The sequence below is a fragment of the Cetorhinus maximus genome, chromosome 13, assembly GCF_964194155.1.
Source record: "Cetorhinus maximus chromosome 13, sCetMax3.hap1.1, whole genome shotgun sequence".
NCBI classification, from domain to species: domain Eukaryota; kingdom Metazoa; phylum Chordata; class Chondrichthyes; order Lamniformes; family Cetorhinidae; genus Cetorhinus; species Cetorhinus maximus.
In genome coordinates this window covers 80,999,431-81,017,951 of record NC_135891.1, presented here as the reverse complement: position 1 = coordinate 81,017,951, position 18,521 = coordinate 80,999,431, and the positions used below count along the sequence as shown (strand labels likewise).

Here is an 18,521-nt window from a genome sequence, read left to right as displayed (position 1 = left end):
TTATAAACCCTTCATGAAACCTCATCCCGCCCGTGGATGAAGTTCCATGAAAATTGTGAAGGCCGCCTGAACTTTTCGCCTGCCCGCCAACCTTAGGGTTGGATGGGCAGCTTTCTCAATAGTGTTAATTAATTAATTAATGGCCTTAATAGGCCTTTGACAGTTCAGCTGAACTGAAAATCTAAATGACATGTGGTGACAGCATGACGCAGGCCTGGTGTCACCCTGAGTCATTTTACGCCTCGGTGAGTGGGCCCTGCCACTGCTCGCCAAGCTGAAAATTCTCCCCAGTGAGTCGTTCTTTATTACAGAACACCATCTGCTGGACATAGGAGGAGATTGCAGATCTCTCAATTCATGGGCAGAATTTTGCCGTCAGCAAGCAGGGGGCAGAACACCCAACGTCACCCCGTCCCATTTAAATTTTCAGGAAGGCGGGGGCACAGAAAAATCAGCTGCGTGCCCGCCGACTTGTCAATGGCCACTTGAGGCCATTGACAGGATCATTTAACCAATTAAAGGATCTGCCCATCCAACCTTAAGGTTGGCGGGCAGGCCAGGAGCCCCGGCAGCAAATGGAGAAAACATGAAACCTCATCCAGCGGAGGGATGAGGTTTCACGTAGGGTTTTAAAAACTGTAATAAAGTTGTTCTGTAAATTATGAACATGTCCCAACTCATGTGACATTGTCACATGAGGGGACATGTAAGGAATTTTTCTTTTCTCTATTTTTAATAGTCTTAAAAATAGAAGCAGTCTCCCTGAGGCTGCACTTAGCCTCAGGGAGATGTGCGGTCTTTCGTGTGCATGCTCGAAAGAGCGCACTCTCGCTTTTAGGGAATCCCCCCGACCACACAGGGTGCGCATAGCGCTTCCCGGTGGACGTCACGCTGGAAGGGCCTTAATTGGCCCGCCCACGTAAAATGGCGGTTTGGCCCGCTTCTCCGGCGGGGATCAGCTCCGCGCTCACTGGAGATTGGGCTGCCCGGCAGGCAGAAAATTCTGCCCCATTTCACAGATGGCTCGGAAATAGAAGGCACTGAAAAAGATGATGACAATCTGCTAGAGGAGCTTCTAGACCTTGGTTGGCTCGTTCCTGACAAAGATCATGAGAAAGAGGTGCAGAAGCAGGTGATCCATTGGAAGATGAGGTCCTAGATCTGGTTACATTCTTTGACTCCACTGCCAATGCAGCTGAAATTGCCCAAATCTTTTTTGAGGAGTCAGCTTTATTCATTGAAGAAGCTACTGAGGTGCTGAGTTTTTCTACTTGTCCCATTAAACCCACCCGTGAGATGCATCAACAACCACTAGCGGCCACAGTGAGCTATGCAGGGAGAAAGAGCTGTTTGATTCCATTCTGGACCAAACCACCAGAGGAAGCAGAGCTTATTAGTTTGTGTGAAATTAAGCTGCATCCCACACTTGAATCCCATCAGCAAATCATGCTTACGCTCAAATCACCCTTCAGTGCAGAAGCAGAGGCCCAAAATTCAGACCTTCTACAGTTGAATCGCCCTCTAAAGCATCCTGTCATCCCATTGCCTATTGCGGAGCATCCTTACGCTGAAACATGTGTAGAAATAACACCACTACATATAGTAAGTGTGAGTAGAGTAGCAGAGAAAACGTCTGTTCTTCATATTCTGCAATGTCTTCAGGATGTTCTTCAGTCTTCTTCTCATCTACCAAATTTATTCAAACCTCAGGTGTTGAATGCTTCTTTCGTCATTCATGCAGCAGTGAATGATACAGCTGTGAAATTCTTCGTCAAAGTTGTAAATGGTTCATTTTCTCAGACCTTTCCCCAGTGTGCAAAATGGAAACAGAAGATTCCAGAGAGAATTTCAGTTTTTCCTCTTCCTATTCAAGGGAGTGAGATTTAGCATGTCCTAAAGTTTTCTCTCTTGAATCAGTCTTTCATTGAATGGGTTTCACACCTTTACAGTCAAGTTATCACAATGATCACAGCCCAGATACCAGTAGTTGTCAAGAGCTGCTATCTGACTCCACCAATGTGTTTGCCTTCAAGGGAAGAAACAATGGAACATATACGCCTGCAATGTCTTCCAAGAGAACTGAGAACACTGTTGGACTTTGAAAACTAGGGTGACATGACTTGGAGGGGGGGAAAGGGTAGGAGTTGGATAGAAACTGTAAACAGTACAGGAGGTTTACAGATGTTGGAAAATGTAATGTAAATAGTTTAGCAAAAGAAAGTAACAGATTGAGATTATATTTGGGGGGGAGATGTAGAGTAATGGGTTAATGGTTACATTAATGAGACCATGATAGTGTTAATGATGCAAGAGCGACATCTAGTGTCAGATCACCAAGAGGCTCAAAGAAAGCTGGGTGCAGAATAATCTGTGTCCTGAATACCTTGTGCTTACCCAGAGGCCTTTGTAAATAGTTCTCAATAAATGGCTTCAAGTTAAACTATACAGACTATCTCAAGCCTGTCATAGGAGAAGCAAAGCTCATCAAGGTATATTAAGACAAGAAGATATGGAGCAGGATTTTATGTCCCATGGGCAGGCGCGCACCCACACTGATCGGGCGTAAAATAGCGCGCGATGATGTCGGGCGAGCGTCCGAGCAGCATCATGCACTCACATGATATTTCAGTCGGCGGGCGCAAGTGATAGTCAGCAGTGCGCTCACCAGTAATTAAGAGACCTGCTATGGCCAATAAGTTTCAATTCACTGCCATTTTTCCCTTACGGTTGGCGGGCAGGCGAATCAGCCTTTGGATTTTTTAAGAAACCTCAGGATGAGGTTTCTGACATTAATTTTAAAACAATAAAAACGTATTGACATGATTTTTATTATGTTTATGTTCATGTGAGTGAGTCCTATATGGACATTGTTTTCCGATTTTCAAAAGCTTTATTTTTTATTTTAAAATTCTCCAGCTCCCTGATGCAGCTCCCTGCCTTCTGGGAGCTTTCAGTGCGCACTCCCCCGTGCATGCGCAGACTTTTGCGCTCGCACTCCTCCCATCCCCAACCCGGCAGCGCTGAGCTTGTTAGCGGGTGTTTCACGCTGGCTGGCCGTTAATCGGAAATCGCGGCTGGGGGCTGATTGCGGGCAGAGGACCGTTTCCCAGCCGCTCCTGGGCCCACCTGCCATACCTGCCCAACGACCCGAAATTCCTGCCCATGGTAACGGTAAAACTTCACTGAACATCTGCACCAACCCGAAGCAAAAACTGTCCACAAAACCTTCCCTTTCCTCAGCTGGCACTATTCCTACTGATAATGTAAAATTCATCAAAAAAAAACAATTACATTTTGGACCTGTGTTCCTGTAAAGCTGGACACTGCACATACGTGTAGTGAGTGAGCTTACCAGGCCTAGGACACACACATTTCATCATGCTAATTGCATCGCACAGCAAGATGTATTTGGAACACAGCAAGGTCAATGGACATGTTTTTTTTAATTCATTTATACGATGCGGGCGTCCCTGGTTGGGCCAGCATTTATTGCGCATCCCTAAGCGCCCTTGAGAATGTGGTGGTGAGCTGCCTTCTTGAATTGCTGCAGTCCCTATGGTGTAGGTACACCCACAGTGCTCTTAGGGAGGGAGTTCCAGGCGATATGTTTCCAAGTCAGGATGGTGAGTGGTTTGGAGGGGAATTTCCTGGTGGTGGTGTTCCCATGTATCTGCTGCAGGATTACAGGTATCTCCGGGACATAAAACGTTTTTCGGACTGCTGTTCCCGTCGCATTCTGAGATCCACACTCAGTGCCATGCACCGCCATATGAACACACTCGACCTCTCCCTCCAGCAGCACCGCCGCACCCTTTTTCAAAGCTGCGCGTGCCCCCAGTTTCATTTTATTCTTCGCCTCATCCGTCGCCTCAACAAGAAACTTTTTCTCTTTCTCTCAAGGGCTAAGGAACGCAAGCTCCAACAACTCATCGACACCAACACCCATCTGGGACCCTCCACCCCTGCTTGTCCCTCCGTCCCCACCCCATCTTCCAATCCCAGCCCCAGCCGCGTATTCACTATACCCCCTGACCTTCCCCTCTCCGATGCTGAACGTTCAGTGCTCAGCAAAGGACTTAGCTTCATACCCTTACGCCCTCATCTCAATGAATTTCCGGCACGGCACGATGCTGAACTCTTCTTCCGCCGTCTTCGTCTCCGTGCTCACTTCTTTGGGCAGGAGTCCTCTCCCCGTTCAAAGGATCCTTTTACCCACCTCCAATATTCTCCCTCCACCTGGACCCCTCCCTCTGGATTCTTACCTTCTCTTGATCTTTTCATTGAGAACTGTCGGCGTGACATTAGCCGTCTCAATTTCTCTGCTCCTCTCACCCATTCTAATCTGTCTCTCTCTGAACTTACTGCACTCCGTTCCCTCAGGTCCAACCCCAACATTGTCATCAAACCCGCTGACAAGGGTGGTACTGTTGTTGTCTGGCGCACTGACCTCTACCTCGCGGAGGCTGAGCGTCAACTCGCAGACATTTCCTCCTACCTCTCCCTGGACCATGACCCCACCACTGAACATCAAGCCATTGTTTCCAGGACTGTCACTGACCTCATCTCCTCTGGAGATCTTCCTCCCACAGCTTCCAACTTGATAGTCGCCCAACCGCGGACGGCCCGCTTCTACTTCCTACCCAAAATCCACAAACAGAACTATCCTGGCAGACCGATCATGTCAGCCTGTTCCTGCCCCACGGAACTCATTTCTCGTTATCTTGACTCCCTTCTCTCTCCCCTTGTCCAGTCCCTTCCCACCTGCATCCGTGATTCCTCTGACACCTTACGTCACATCAACAATTTCCAGTTCCCTGGCCCCAACCGCTTCCTCTTCACCATGGATGTCCAATCCCTCTACACCTCCATCCCCCACCAGGATGGTCTGAGGGCCCTTAGCTTCTTCCTTGAACAGAGGCCCAAACAATCCCCATCCACCACTACTCTCCTCCGTCTGGCTGAACTTGTTCTCACGCTGAACAATTTCTCCTTTAACTCCTCTCACTTCCTCCAAATAAAAGGTGTGGCTATGGGTACCCGCATGGGCCCCAGCTATGCCTGTCTCTTTATGGGGTATGTGGAACATTCCTTGTTCTAGTCCTACTCCGGCCCCCTCCCACAACTCTTTCTCCGGTACATCGATGATTACTTCGGTGCTGCTTCATGCTCTCGTCGGGACCCGGAAAAATTTATTAAGTTTGCTTCCAATCTCCACTCCTCCATCATTTTCACATGGTCCATCTCTGACACTTCTCTTCCCTTCCTTGACCTCTCTGTCTCAATTTCTGATGATAGACTGTCCACCAATATCCATTACAAGCCTACCGACTCCCACAGCTACCTCGACTACAGCTCCTCACACCCCGCTTCCTGTAAGGACTCCATCCCATTCTCTCAGTTCCTTCGCCTCCGTCGCATCTGTTCTGATGATGCTACCTTCAAAAACAGTTCCTCTGACATGTCCTCCTTCTTCCTTAACCGAGGTTTTCCACCCACGGTCGTTGACAGGGCCCTCAACCGTGTCCGGCCCATATCCCGCGCATCTGCCCTCACGCCTTCTCCTCCTTCCCAGAAACATGTCCTCACTTATCACCCCACCAGCCTCCGCATTCAAAGGATCATCCTCCGCCATTTCCGCCAACTCCAGCATGATGCCACCACCAAACACATCTTCCCTTCACCCCCCCGGCGGCATTCCGTAGGGATCATTCCCTCCGGGACACCCTGGTCCACTCCTCCATCACCCCCTACTCCTCAACCCCCACCTATGGCACCTCCCCATGCCCACGCAGAAGATGCAACACCTGCCCCTTCACTTCCTCTCTCCTCACCGTCCAAGGGCCCAAACACTCCTTTCAAGTGAAGCAGCATTTCACTTGCATTTCCCCTAACTTTGTCTACTGCATTCGTTGCTCCCAATGCGGTCTCCTCCTCATTGGAGAGACCAAACGCAAACTGGGCGACCGCTTTGCAGAACACCTGCGGTCTGTCCGCAAGAAAGACCCAAACCTCCCTGTCACTTGCCATTTTAACACTCCACCCTGTTCTCTTGCCCACATGTCTGTCCTTGGCTTGCTGCATTGTTCCAGTGAAGCCCAGCACAAACTGGAGGAACAGCACCTCATCTTCCGACTAGGCACTTTACAGCCTTCCGGGCTGAATATTGAATTCAACAACTTTAGATCTTAAACTCCCCCTCCCCCCATCCCCACCCCGTTTCTTCCCCCTCCCCCTTTTTTTCAATAATTTATATAGATTCTTCTTTTCCCACCTATTTCCATTATTTTTAAATCTAAAACTAAAACTTTGTTAGTCTTTCCACCCCACCCCCACTAGAGCTGTACCTTGAGTATCCTGCCTTCCATTCTTAATTAGCACTTTTCTTAGCTAATATCACCACCTTCAACACCTCTTTGATCCTTTTGTCTGTGACATCTTTTGATTATCTTCTCCTATCACTGCTTGCTTGTCCCCACAACCACTCCACCCTCAACTTCTCTCTCCCCCCGCCCCCCACCTTAGACCAGCTTATATTTCACCTCTCTCCTAACTATACCTCAGTTCTGCCGAAGGGTCGTGAGGACTCGAAACATCAACTGATTTCTTCTCCACCGATTCTGCCAGACCTGCTGAGTTTTTCCAGGTAATTCTGTTTTTGTTTTGGATTTCCAGCATCCGCAGTAGCTTTTAACATTTTGTTTTTATATCTGCTGCCCTTGTTCTTCTAGATGGCAGTGGTCGTGGGTTTAGAAGGTGCTGCCTAAGGAGCCTTGGTGAGTTTCTGCAGTGCATCTTGTAGATGTTTGAAATAATTACTTAATTATATTAATCACTTATTTATGTTCTTTTCTTATGTATTTTGTTGACTTTACCACCTATTTGTGTACTATTTTAAACCTTAGGAATAGAATAGAACTTATCCACTCACCAGATACTCACCAAACAGCCAGCTCCTTTCCCTGTAGTAGAGCAAGATCCAGTTACTATTGGGTGAGAAGGATAGAGAAAGGAAACAAAGATCTTCTTCCCCCTTTACCAAACTGCCCCTCTCGCCAAACTCCAAGTCTTCACTCAGTTAGCTCAGCTGCACTCCATGAAAGAATAAAAAAGGGATGCTTATTATTAAAATAAAAGCAAAGAACTGCAGATGCTGGAAATCCAAAACAAAAACAAAAACAGAAATACCTGGAAAAGCTCAGCAGGTCTGACAGCATCGTTGGAGAAGAGCACAGTTGACGTTTCGAGTCCTCATGACCCTTCAACAGAACTAAGTAAAAATAGGAAAGGGGTGAAATATAAGCTGGTTTAAGGGAGGGTGGGGGGGTGTTGGGACAAGAAGAGCTAGGTAAAGGGCCAATGATAGGTGGAGATAACCAAAAGATGTCACAGACAAAAGGACAAAGAGGTGTTGAAGATGGTGATATTATCTAAAGGAATGTGCTAATTAAGGGTAGAAAGCAGGACAAACAAGGTACAGATAGCTCTAGTGGGGGTGGGGTGGGGTGAAGGAATACTAAAAAGGCTAAAAGGTAGGAGATAAAACAATGGATAGAAATACATTTAAAAATAATGGAAATAGGTGGGAAAAGAAAAATCTATATAAATTATTGGAAAAAAAGGAGGGGATCGGAAAGGGGGTGGATATGGAGGAGAGAGTTTATGATCTAAAATTGTTGAACTCAATATTCAGTCCGGAAGGCTGTAAAGTGCCTAGTCGGAAGATGAGGTGCTGTTCCTCCAGTTTGCGTTGAGCTTCACTGGAACAATGCAGCAAGCCAAGGATGGACATGTGGGCATTTTTGTTTTTTCCAATAATTTACATAGATTTTTCTTTTCCCACCTATTTCCATTATTTTTAAATGTATTTCTATCCATTGTTTTATTTCTACCTTTTAGCCTTTTTAGTATTCCTTTACCCCACCCCACCCCCACTAGAGCTATCTGTACCTTGTTTGTCCTGCTTTCTACCCTTAATTAGCACATTCCTTTCGATAATATCACCATCTTCAACACCTCTTTGTCCTTTTGTCTGTGACATCTTTTGGTTATCTCCACCTATCACTGGCCCTTTACCTAGCTCTTCTTGTCCCAACAACCCCCCCACCCCCCTTAAACCAGCTTATATTTCACCCCTTTCCTATTTTTACTTAGTTCTGTTGAAGGGTCATGAGGACTCGAAACGTCAACTGTGCTCTTCTCCACCGATGCTGCCAGACCTGCTGAGTTTTTCCAGGTATTTCTGTTTTTAGATGCTGGTTATTGTCGTGCTTTCCTGAATGAGTTGTGACATGGTAAGCAATATCACAGCACCTCATTATAGACAAGAATCTAACCTCCCTTATCAATGTATGTGAAGATCTTGTGGCTCAGAGGGTAGCATCCCTGGCTCTGAGCCAGAAGTCCTCGGTTCAAGTCCCAGTCCAGGATTTGATGACCAAGGAATGTATGTTCATGAAACAACCAAACAGGTGGAGTATCAACATATAAATCCTTCCAACATACGCCAATGGCAAGTAGTAAGAGTGGGAGAGATTCCTGGTCAGCTATGTGATGGAAAGAAATTGGAGTCTCTACCATCACTATCCCTAGCTCCAGATTACAACTTGCATGTAAAAGTGTATGGTGAGCGGGAAACCAGTTAGCTGGATGGCATGTGCATCACACTGGTGCCAACAGCAGGAAGCTTGCTGTCTAAGACCTTTCTACCATGGTGCACTGAGGGGCTGGGAATTGTCTAGACCCCTTGGGCTGTATGGCTCACAATGAATGTATGCATTACATATTAATTGTATTATAATTGTATTGAAGCACCTCAGAGTGCAACATGATGTATGTCAATAACTCCAATACCATTGCACGTATTGAAATGACTATAATATTAATTGATTGTATTGAAGCACCTCGTGATCCATGTGTAAAAGTTGAATCTGATTATACTTTTTGTGATGGCGATTTAAAAACATTTTGTAATGTTCTTCCAGATGTTTTATGAATAAAGTAATTTTTCAAAAAAAACAGCAGGAGGCTTGATGCCTGTTCTGGCTGGGGTGGATTTCAGACCTGCCTCCCTTACCCTACCTGAGACAGAGGTCATGGCAGCGTGGGTTGGACCCGCCTTTGGGCAGAGAATTCAAGAAGACCAATGTATGCTTCTGTCAAAGTAGATTCTCCTTTCCATTTTATATCTAAAATCATTATTTTTTATTTTGTCAAACAGCCAGCACCATGGGCTGGGATACTGTCCATATTTCTTCTGTACATTCTGAATACAAAACATTGGATGGGTTCAGCTGCACCAAACCAAATGACAATTAAAAAATGATGGGATAGTGTTGACATTGCTTAACACACCAGCTGCATTAATCTCTTCTTGGGCTCTAACCTCCCCGCAGTGATGGACTAAAACCCAACACTGGGATCAATGGCAATTTAGACTCCAATGTCATATCTTGTCATTCAAATCACTGGAAAATTGATGAGAAACAAATTGGATTGTGAATGTGAAATGATAAAGTCTAAATGTGAAATGATATATCCCAGATCAAAATGGCACCTTTAAAAAAATGGCAAGCCAAAAAAGGCAATAACTCCCTGGAGACCAGTCCATAGACACCCTCTGTTTTCTCAGGTTTGAGGTGTGAATCTTAGCAGTTCTTGTGGGCAGGATATTCAACCATGGACAAAGCCAAACCTGATCTTTGTGTAATAGTTACTTTCCAGTGTGATCAGAAATGGGAATGTTTCCTGACATTCTCTTCTAAGTCCAAAGGTCCCGTGTTATGACACAGCAGTTGGTAAAGGCTGAGTTATTTAAAATCCCAGGTGGAAACTTTAAACAACTGTCATAACCTATATTTTCAATTGGTATGTTTGAGATGCAGCTCTGAATTCAGGAATAAAACCCACCAAGCGTCAAGAGATTTTTTTCTGTAAATTAAATTAAACATTTATTAATTTAACAAAAAATTTAAACACATACACACGTCTATAAATTACTATCATAATAACTTTTAAACAAATCCCCTAATTAATCATTCCCAGGTAAATCTTCACCAAGGCAACAATAACCCACAGGCTTAAACAGACACTAGGCAAAGCACATTTTATCTTATGAATTCAAAATGAGGTTCCTTTCAATTTGGTTCCTTCACACAGTTGTAGGCTTACAGGCGGCATGTCTCTGACTTACACACACAAAACTCTTTTCTGTATATACCTAGCCTTTCCTTTGAATGTAAATTCTCTTTGTATCACCAGGCCCTTTGAACTCCACCTCTTCTAACAATAAAACCCCTTTCATAGTACCAATTTTATTAGTAATATAAACATATTGCTTGGTGTCCCCGAGCTAGGTGCAAAATTTCAACCCAGTCTTTGAATGGTTTATTCAAAAAAGTGCAAATGTACCCTCTACTTTACTGTTTAAAATCTCAAAACTACTATACATCAAAGCACCCAGACTAGCTGGCTTTAACCCAATTAAGACCCACAGACACACTATCTACCACAAGTCCAATTTAAAATAATTTCCAATAACATTATATACATTAATATCTTCATGACATCCGGAGGCAAATTCTAGATCAATTGCAGCCTCAGCTGAGAGCGGGAACTAAGACCAGGCTGGTGATGGAATCTGAGAGCCTCCTGATCGGGATGGTTCAGTTAAGCACCAATAAACTCAGCCATCCTGGGGACTTTTACCCACTCTCCTCACTGGTGAAAGTGCTCTGTAAGATTTTAATTACCAGAAGGTTATCAAATCATTTCACACAAACTGAGGCACATGTATAATCACGGCTACCATTTTGTTTGTTGTACCATAAACCAGAGAGATACTGTGTCACCTTCAGGCTTTCCACCCACCTTTATATTGGAGTGTGAAGAAATGGATTTTCCTGCAGTTCTTCATTTTAATCAAATATTAGACATGAGTATGGAGTGTCATCACTGCTTGATACTTTGATCTCTCTTTTTGCTAAACTCAGTGAATGGATGAGAATGTAGCCCTGTGAGGTTATCTACCCACCTCCTGCACGTTCTCCATTAAAATTCAATCACTTCATTAACAAATGTCCATGTATTTGACTTCCTAGACCACTAAAGAGTTCAATGAACTCATGAATGGATTCTTCCCAGTCGAATCTGATAACTCAACTGAGACGAAGTTAATAAAGAAGATGAACTTGATGAAGATGTAGATGATGATGAATTTGATGAAGACGAAGAAAATGATGACGGTCTGAGAGGTGTAACTGTCGACTGGTGTGCAAAAGGATATGTTGCTCCAGAAGGAATCCATCTAGTCATTATTAAGTGTGAGGTCCTGAAAAAATCTGATAGGCTTGTAGAATGGTTTCACTTCGGTTTTAGATCCTATTTGCCTGAAATTCAGGAATAAAGCCCACCAAGCCTCATGAGGTTTTTTAATATAAATTAAATTAAACATTTATTAATTTAACAACACATTTAAACACATACACATGTCTACAAATTACTACCGTAATAAATTTTAAACAAATCCCCAAGCTTTTCCTGCTTGCTCATTGCAGTTGCTTATGTGCATTGATAATGGTCAGGCATGGAATCATGATATGAGTTGTCTATCTTAAGTTCATTCTTTTTGCACAAAGAGGCTATTAAATGTGATATTGCAAAGTATAAAAGTTTTATTAAGACGTTAGAATAGATTTTAAAACTCAAGCATACAAGTACAAAATTATAACATGTTAAATAAAACGTTCGGATCCAACCTGGCAAAACTCAACACTGACAAGTTTCATATTCCACAAGAAAGCAGAGCATTTTGATAAGAATGGGAGTCAATGGGCCTGATCATTCCTCTTGGAGGCAGGAAACAGGAACCAGGTCTGTTTTTGTGTCAGAAAACCGCCTTCAATGGAAAACTGACTGAGTTTTGGATTTTCCTGGGTTGGAGCCTTTAATTGAAACTGTTTTCCTGTCCATTTAAAGCTATTGGGACAGGAAATGGGCTGGGTTCCAGATGCCCAAGGCAGTCATCACTGAGACTGCTGCTTGTCCTGAGAGAGAGAGCTCATGCCAAAAACGCTACTGCAGCGCAGGGACATGAGGTATCACAGAGGAGCAGGAGGACTGGCACCCAGGAGGGAGAGGAGTGAGGACCTCTTCCCAGAGTTTGACAGGAGGCGGCTACCTCGTCATGCAGTAGGGGCACCTCTCTGTTCAACATATTCTTCCTCAACTCCCAATTCCTCCTCCCCTCTTACCTCATGCCCCTTCCTTGATGAGCCATTTCCTGCCAGGACCTCACTCTCCTTAGGAACCACATCTCTCTGGAGGGCCATGTTATGGAGAGCATAGCAAACTGCACAAAAACCAAGACCCTTGCAAGGGGCATTGCAGGACACCCCATGACTGCATCAGACATTGGTCCCAGTGCCCCCTGAGGCCACAATGCCCATCAGTTGTGATTCCGATGTGTTGTTCAGCATCCATAAAGAGGACATCTGTCACCTGGATGATGTTCAGATGTGAAGCCTCCTGTGAGATGTCAAAGAGGTCCACAGTTGACAATGGCACTGATGTCTGTGACTGATGTCAGCCTAGATAGTCTGAGTCTCCTTCAGCACAAGTCCTCAGTATTCTACAAGTCTCTCCACCTCTGGCTGTAGATATTTCTCCTTTGTGCCCCTCATCCCTTTCCTCTGTCCTCGTGATGCCTGTTACTCTGCCCTCCCTGTGCAGATTGCTGCTTCTCATCTCCAATGGCTTTAATTTCTGAGGGTGCAGCACCCATTTCCAGCTGCAGCCAGCTTTGAGCTCAAGGGGAGTCCCATCAGCTGTGCCCACTGCTCTGATGTCCGTGCGATGCCAGTCGATACCAGGAAGGTGACAATCTCCTGAACTGGCAACGTTCCTAATGCTGGCTCCTCCCCTGACCTGTGATGGGCTTCTACAACTTTAACTTCAAAGGGTTAAGCCCTTTAAATTATAAAAAGCATTTTTACTTATTAAAACCTCTTACTAAACTCTTCCTGCCTCCATGAGTTGGCCCAGGCATGGTCCACACCTCAATGCGACTGGACTGATTCAGTCAGCTACTAAACTCCAACCCTCTCTTAGAAAATTTGAAATGTTTTGAGGGTTGGGCTTTTAAAATGCCCAGAACGTTGTTAATTAGCCTAATACTGTGTCAGGCCTGTGGTCCCCCATTCCCTTGGGAAAGTCAGGGATAACAGAAACAAGAGGCAGGACCTGCGGCTGTACAGAGTTGTGGTCAGCTTTTTTTACCTGACTCTCCTCTGTTTGGTCTCGATCGGAGCCAGGAAAATCCGGTGCAGTGTCTCATTACTTGCCATTCTACAAGGACTACTCAATCAGCACACAGTTTAAACAATCTTCAAGAATAGGTTAACAATATTCAATAGAAAGCCTGGAAATGTATCTTTGTCTATATCCCATTTACGTATTCCTATAAGTTCACATTTCCAGCCCACCCTTTAGCTTATGGCTCCATAACACATTTGGATACAATATTCAGCTTTTTCACACTTTGAGAATTCTACACAACATGGGCCGAGTTTTCCTTCCCCGAAATGGGGCAAACCCACATTGGATGAGGGGAAAAGGAGCAGGTGGGGCCCAATGCCTGGATTCCTGCCCCCATTGCTGTGGCCTGCTGTTCTGTAGGGCGTGTGATAAGGGTGCGGGTTGTGAGCCTGCGATGTTGGCTGCTCCATTTAGGGGGCAGTGATTTCAGAGCCCCTGCAATGGTCATGGAGTCGGGCCAGCTGCTCAATGTCACCAGCCTGAAAGATGCTGGAAAGCGTCAATCCCTGAAGCTCTCAGCATTGCCTCGTTCAGCCTGTGCTTCTCTATACTGGATAAGTTTCATAAGCCTTCGCTGCTATCCTTTGATTCCTAGCCATTATATGGGCTGAATTTTTCACTCATTGGGCAGGTGCGCACCCAACCCAAACGAGAGTAAAATAGTGCTCGATGATGTCAGGCAAGCATCCCAACATCGTCGCCCAATCTCGTGATATTCCGGTTGGCGGGCGTGCCCAAGAGGCAGCAGCGCGCCCACCAACAATTAAGCAGCCTATTGAGGCCCTTAATCAATTAAGTAAATCCAATTCTTTGCTGCCCGTCCAATCGTTGGGGCATAGGTCATGCGGCCTTCGCATTTTTTGCGAAACCTCATCCACAGGCGGGATGAGGTTTCGACCAGCGATTACAAAAAATAAAAACTTTTAAAACTCATTTTTAACATGTCCCTGCTCATGTGACAGAGTCACTGAGGGGACATGTTTTCCTTTTTTGTTTAATTCTTTATTTTTATTGTTAAAAATCTTCAGCTCCCCAAGGCAGCTCTGTGCCTCAGGGAGCTTTCACTGTGCATGCCTGCGCGCATGCACGAGCTTCCGTGCTCGCCCTCCTCCTGCCCCCACCCAGGCAGCGCTGCAGTGCGTGATTCACGCTGGCTTAGACGTTAATTGGCCAGCCAGTATGAAATCGATGTCGGGGCCCGCCCGCCGTGCCCGCCCAACAAGGTTAAAATCCTGGCCTATATTTATAAGCCTGCACTGTTTAATTATTCAGATGTCTAACCAAAAGTGAATGGGGTATATATTTTATATGGTAAACACCATCCAATTTAAACATATATTGTATAGTTCAGAGGAACTAGCTCCTGTCCCCTCATCTTTTAATCAAAGCAGCCAATTCCAAGTTCTGGCTTTTCTATGATAGTGTTTTATTTAAGTCATTCAAACCAACACATTGTACCAATTAGAATCATCAGGATAATTAATTGGGTTATGACAAAACACATTAATATTATTCTAGCCCATGGGTGTTGACTCACGTCACTAAATTGTCTCCCATCATGTATGACTGTCAAGGGTAGGTGCCTCCATTTTAATGACAGCATTACATTGCTTTATATATATGTCATAAAAACATAAGAAACAGAAGCAGGAGTAGGCCATTCAGCCCTTCAAGTCTGCTCCACTGTTCAATAAGATTATGGCTGGTCTTTTACCTCAATTATTCGGTGAAATCACATATCTTTTTCTAACCTATTTGGCCCAGGCTCTGAAAATCATTCATCATCACGTAAGGCAATTAACTTAGAGCCCATTTGATGATGTAATTTTGCTGTTTCTGTGTTATATCCTCAGCCACTTCCTGTCATTTAATTCTACCATTAATTACCATTTCATCTCATTTCTAATCCCTCGGGAAACTTTGATGTCCAATGCTTTATCATTAAACCATAAAACATAGTCTAAGCATTCCCAAATTAGTCCAAATTATCAACACACTTTTGTATATTTTTCATAACTTCTTCTGAGGTCTTTTATTTTCCAAAGTACCTCCCTCTGTTGTACTTGAGTCCTCGCTATCATTTCAAAATGGTCCCAAATCCAGAGAGCGGTATTGTCAGAATGACAGGACTGGTCAATGTTTAATTTTGTTTTACCGATGAAAGTTTGCTCTTTAATACACAACATGGGCCAGAAGTCACCTAGATTCCACTGTTTTTTTAAAAAAGATTATTCCCTTAAACTCCCAGTAACCTTTCCCTTCTGAAGCACTTGAACAACAGTTCATGTCATTTACCATGTCAGTTTCAATTTCAGAAGCAGGTGATGCCCGGGTTTGATCATTTTAGTTGAGATAAAAGCTTCCAACTACTTTTGGAGGAAACTTTCATATCTCCACCCCAACCCCCAAGGGCACTCTGTCTCAGAAGATAAGAAATAATCCTGAATGGATTGAAGCCAAGCCTTTGGGAGGCAAACATTTAAGTACAAATTGTCACCATTTTCTGACGTTTGATACCTGCTAATATCTGAGGACGACAGATTAAATTCTTCACATGATTTCCCAGCGATGATTGTTCCTTAACTCAATGAAGTCACTTTCATGCCAAAGAACTGCTCTCAGTAATCCAGCCCCATCGACACGCCTCCATGCTTGAATACCAAAAGCCAAAAAACTGCAATTGTCCATTGTAGCTGTGCTTGAAAGCACAAGGGGTTAATTGCATAACATGCATTCGTCAATCGATGATTTTTTTCTGTCACCATAGGGAAATACCCACTCAAATTAAGAATTCAAAAATTAAATAATGCCTGATGAATGTTTATGCTCAGCAATGCAAAAGTTGTTGCTTAATTAAGTAAAGCCAGCTATGTGTGGGAGGACTAAATTCTTTGCAGTTAAAGTTAGACAAAGCCAGATATTATCATTCACGCAGCTTACATCACACACAACTTTCACACAGATTCAGGAAATTTTTGCTGATAGAAAAATAACCAAACTCCATTTTACTTTTTTTTAAGTCATTGGGCGGTATTTTCCCAGAACTGCACTAAGCGCGGTAGCAGGCTGGTAAAATGGAGTCCTGTCTGCTGGCGAAAATAGCGGGCCGTATCGCCTCAGGCCCACGTCATTATTTATTCACTCCAGCGAAACACACCGTTTCCATGGTGAGTGGGCTTTCATTCGCCCGCCTGCCATCACCCCACTGTGGCATCACACTGGCCGCCATCTTTAAAAGGCAGCCACTAGCAAAGCGCTTATCGCCCCCAGCTCACCACCGCTGCCTGGGAGACATGGCCAGCAAAGGAAAAAAGACTGCAGCCTCCAACTTCAATGACGGGTCCCTCAAGCGACTGCTGGATGCCACGGAGACCCGCTGGGATGTGCTCTACACCCACTCTGGCCGCAGGATTGGCAGCAAAATAACCAACCCGGCTTGGGAGGCAGTGGCAGCGGCGGTCAGCGCAAACGCTCTGCAGAGGTGGACAGCCACCCAGTGCCGCAAAAGGTTGAATGATCTCCTCCATTCAGCCAGGGTAAGTCTCTCTTCTCATCACTCCCAACTCACACACTCACAAAACCATCATACATCCACAGGGCCCTCACTCACTGCCAGTTCAGGGGACATCACCATTCACTCTCTCACACACACCGTCATTGTCCTCATCCCATCCATGGGACCACTCATCACCCACACAGGCCAGGCATACTTATCATCTAGTCTAGCAAGCTTCCCGATACACTTTCCCCATCTCTATCCATGCAGGACAAACTGGCTCACAACAGGAGGGAAATGTTGCAGACAGGTGGAGGGATGCCGGAATTCAAAATTCTGACAGAATTCGGAAACAGAGCCATCCAGCTGGCCGGCAATGACCGGGACCGGTCCTGTGCTGACGGTGAGGTCGGTGCTGCTCTACCAAGTGAGGATCCAGCAGTGCAACATCCATCAGATAACCATGCTGTGAATGATGTGTCCTCTTTCACAAGCCACTGCCATGCATTAATTATCTCCCCTTGCTTTCACAGGCACATCTACCAAACAGCCGACAGAGTCCATGACCCACGGCCTCCAATCAAGCCCTGAAGAAACCTCTGAAGAGGAATCTGAAGGCACCCTCCCTGAAGTCCCGTGACAGCACTCACCCACACCCTCCACCAGCGCAGAGACACACACCTCGGTGGGACCTAGCTTTAGAGTAGCCTCAGGACCACAATCTGGTGAGCACATCGCACTTTCTGATCCACAACAGGCGGAGGCAGGGAATTGCCAGGTCCCCGGCACTCGGAGGGTTGCTGGAGGCCAAAACATTGCTGAGTCCGAGTCAGATGACGAGCCTCTGGACTCGGTCATGTCACAGTTGCTGGAGCTGCAAAGGCAAGCTCGGGAATATCAGGAAGGGATGTCCGCTGCACTTCTCAGATTGCAAGGCATGATGGAGGAGTCCGTTCGTCTTCAGGCTGAGGTGATAGCGCCAGCATTGCAACACATTGAGGTCAACATTGGCAAGATGGCGGTTGCCATCGTGACCTTGATTCAGGATGTCACTCCTGCACTGCTGCGCGGGCTTAACCCCATCCCTGATGCCATAGTTGGCCTCCAACAGTGTGTACACAAGAGCAGTGCTGGGCAGCTGGATCTCGCTCCAGCCACCCCTTCAACTCACGAAGTTAGCCAGGGGCCCTTGGGCACCCATAGGGAGGAGGATCAGCAGGTGCACACTTGGGAGCCATCCACCTGGGTGACTCTGGGAGTGTCCGGCCCATCCAAATCCCATCTTCCTGTGACCTCCGCAGATCCAGCTTCACAGGCCAAGGAGGGTGGCCACTGCCACACAGCAGAACCCTGAAAGCAGGCTGGGGCCCTCCAAGTCTTGGCACTCCAGAGGGCGCCCACCAAAGTCATCACAGGCAGGGCCTCATAGTCAGCAGGCTGCCTCCACCTCCACTGTGGATGTCCGGGAAGCACCAAGACGTAGTGGCAAGGTTAGGAGAGTTAGGTAAAAATAGCTGCACAGCCTGGGCACGGGTGTTGATGACTTGTACATGCTGTTCACTATTGTCAATAAACTCCCAAGAATGTCACCCTGCCTGTGGCTCCTTGTTCTGATGAGCAGTTTTCTTGTCACTCAGATGTAAAACCTTTCTGCACAAGATAAAAGGCAGGTGTCTCAGTCCAGGGCCTCTTCCCTGTGCTCTGTGCTCTTCAG

General features: G+C 45.6%; 1 pseudogene; it reads left to right on the top strand.

The window, feature by feature from the left end:
- The first annotated feature begins 203 nt into the window (after positions 1–203).
- The window catches only part of LOC144688304 (procathepsin L-like), a 30,889-nt pseudogene continuing 12,571 nt past the window's right edge, over positions 204–18,521 (top strand).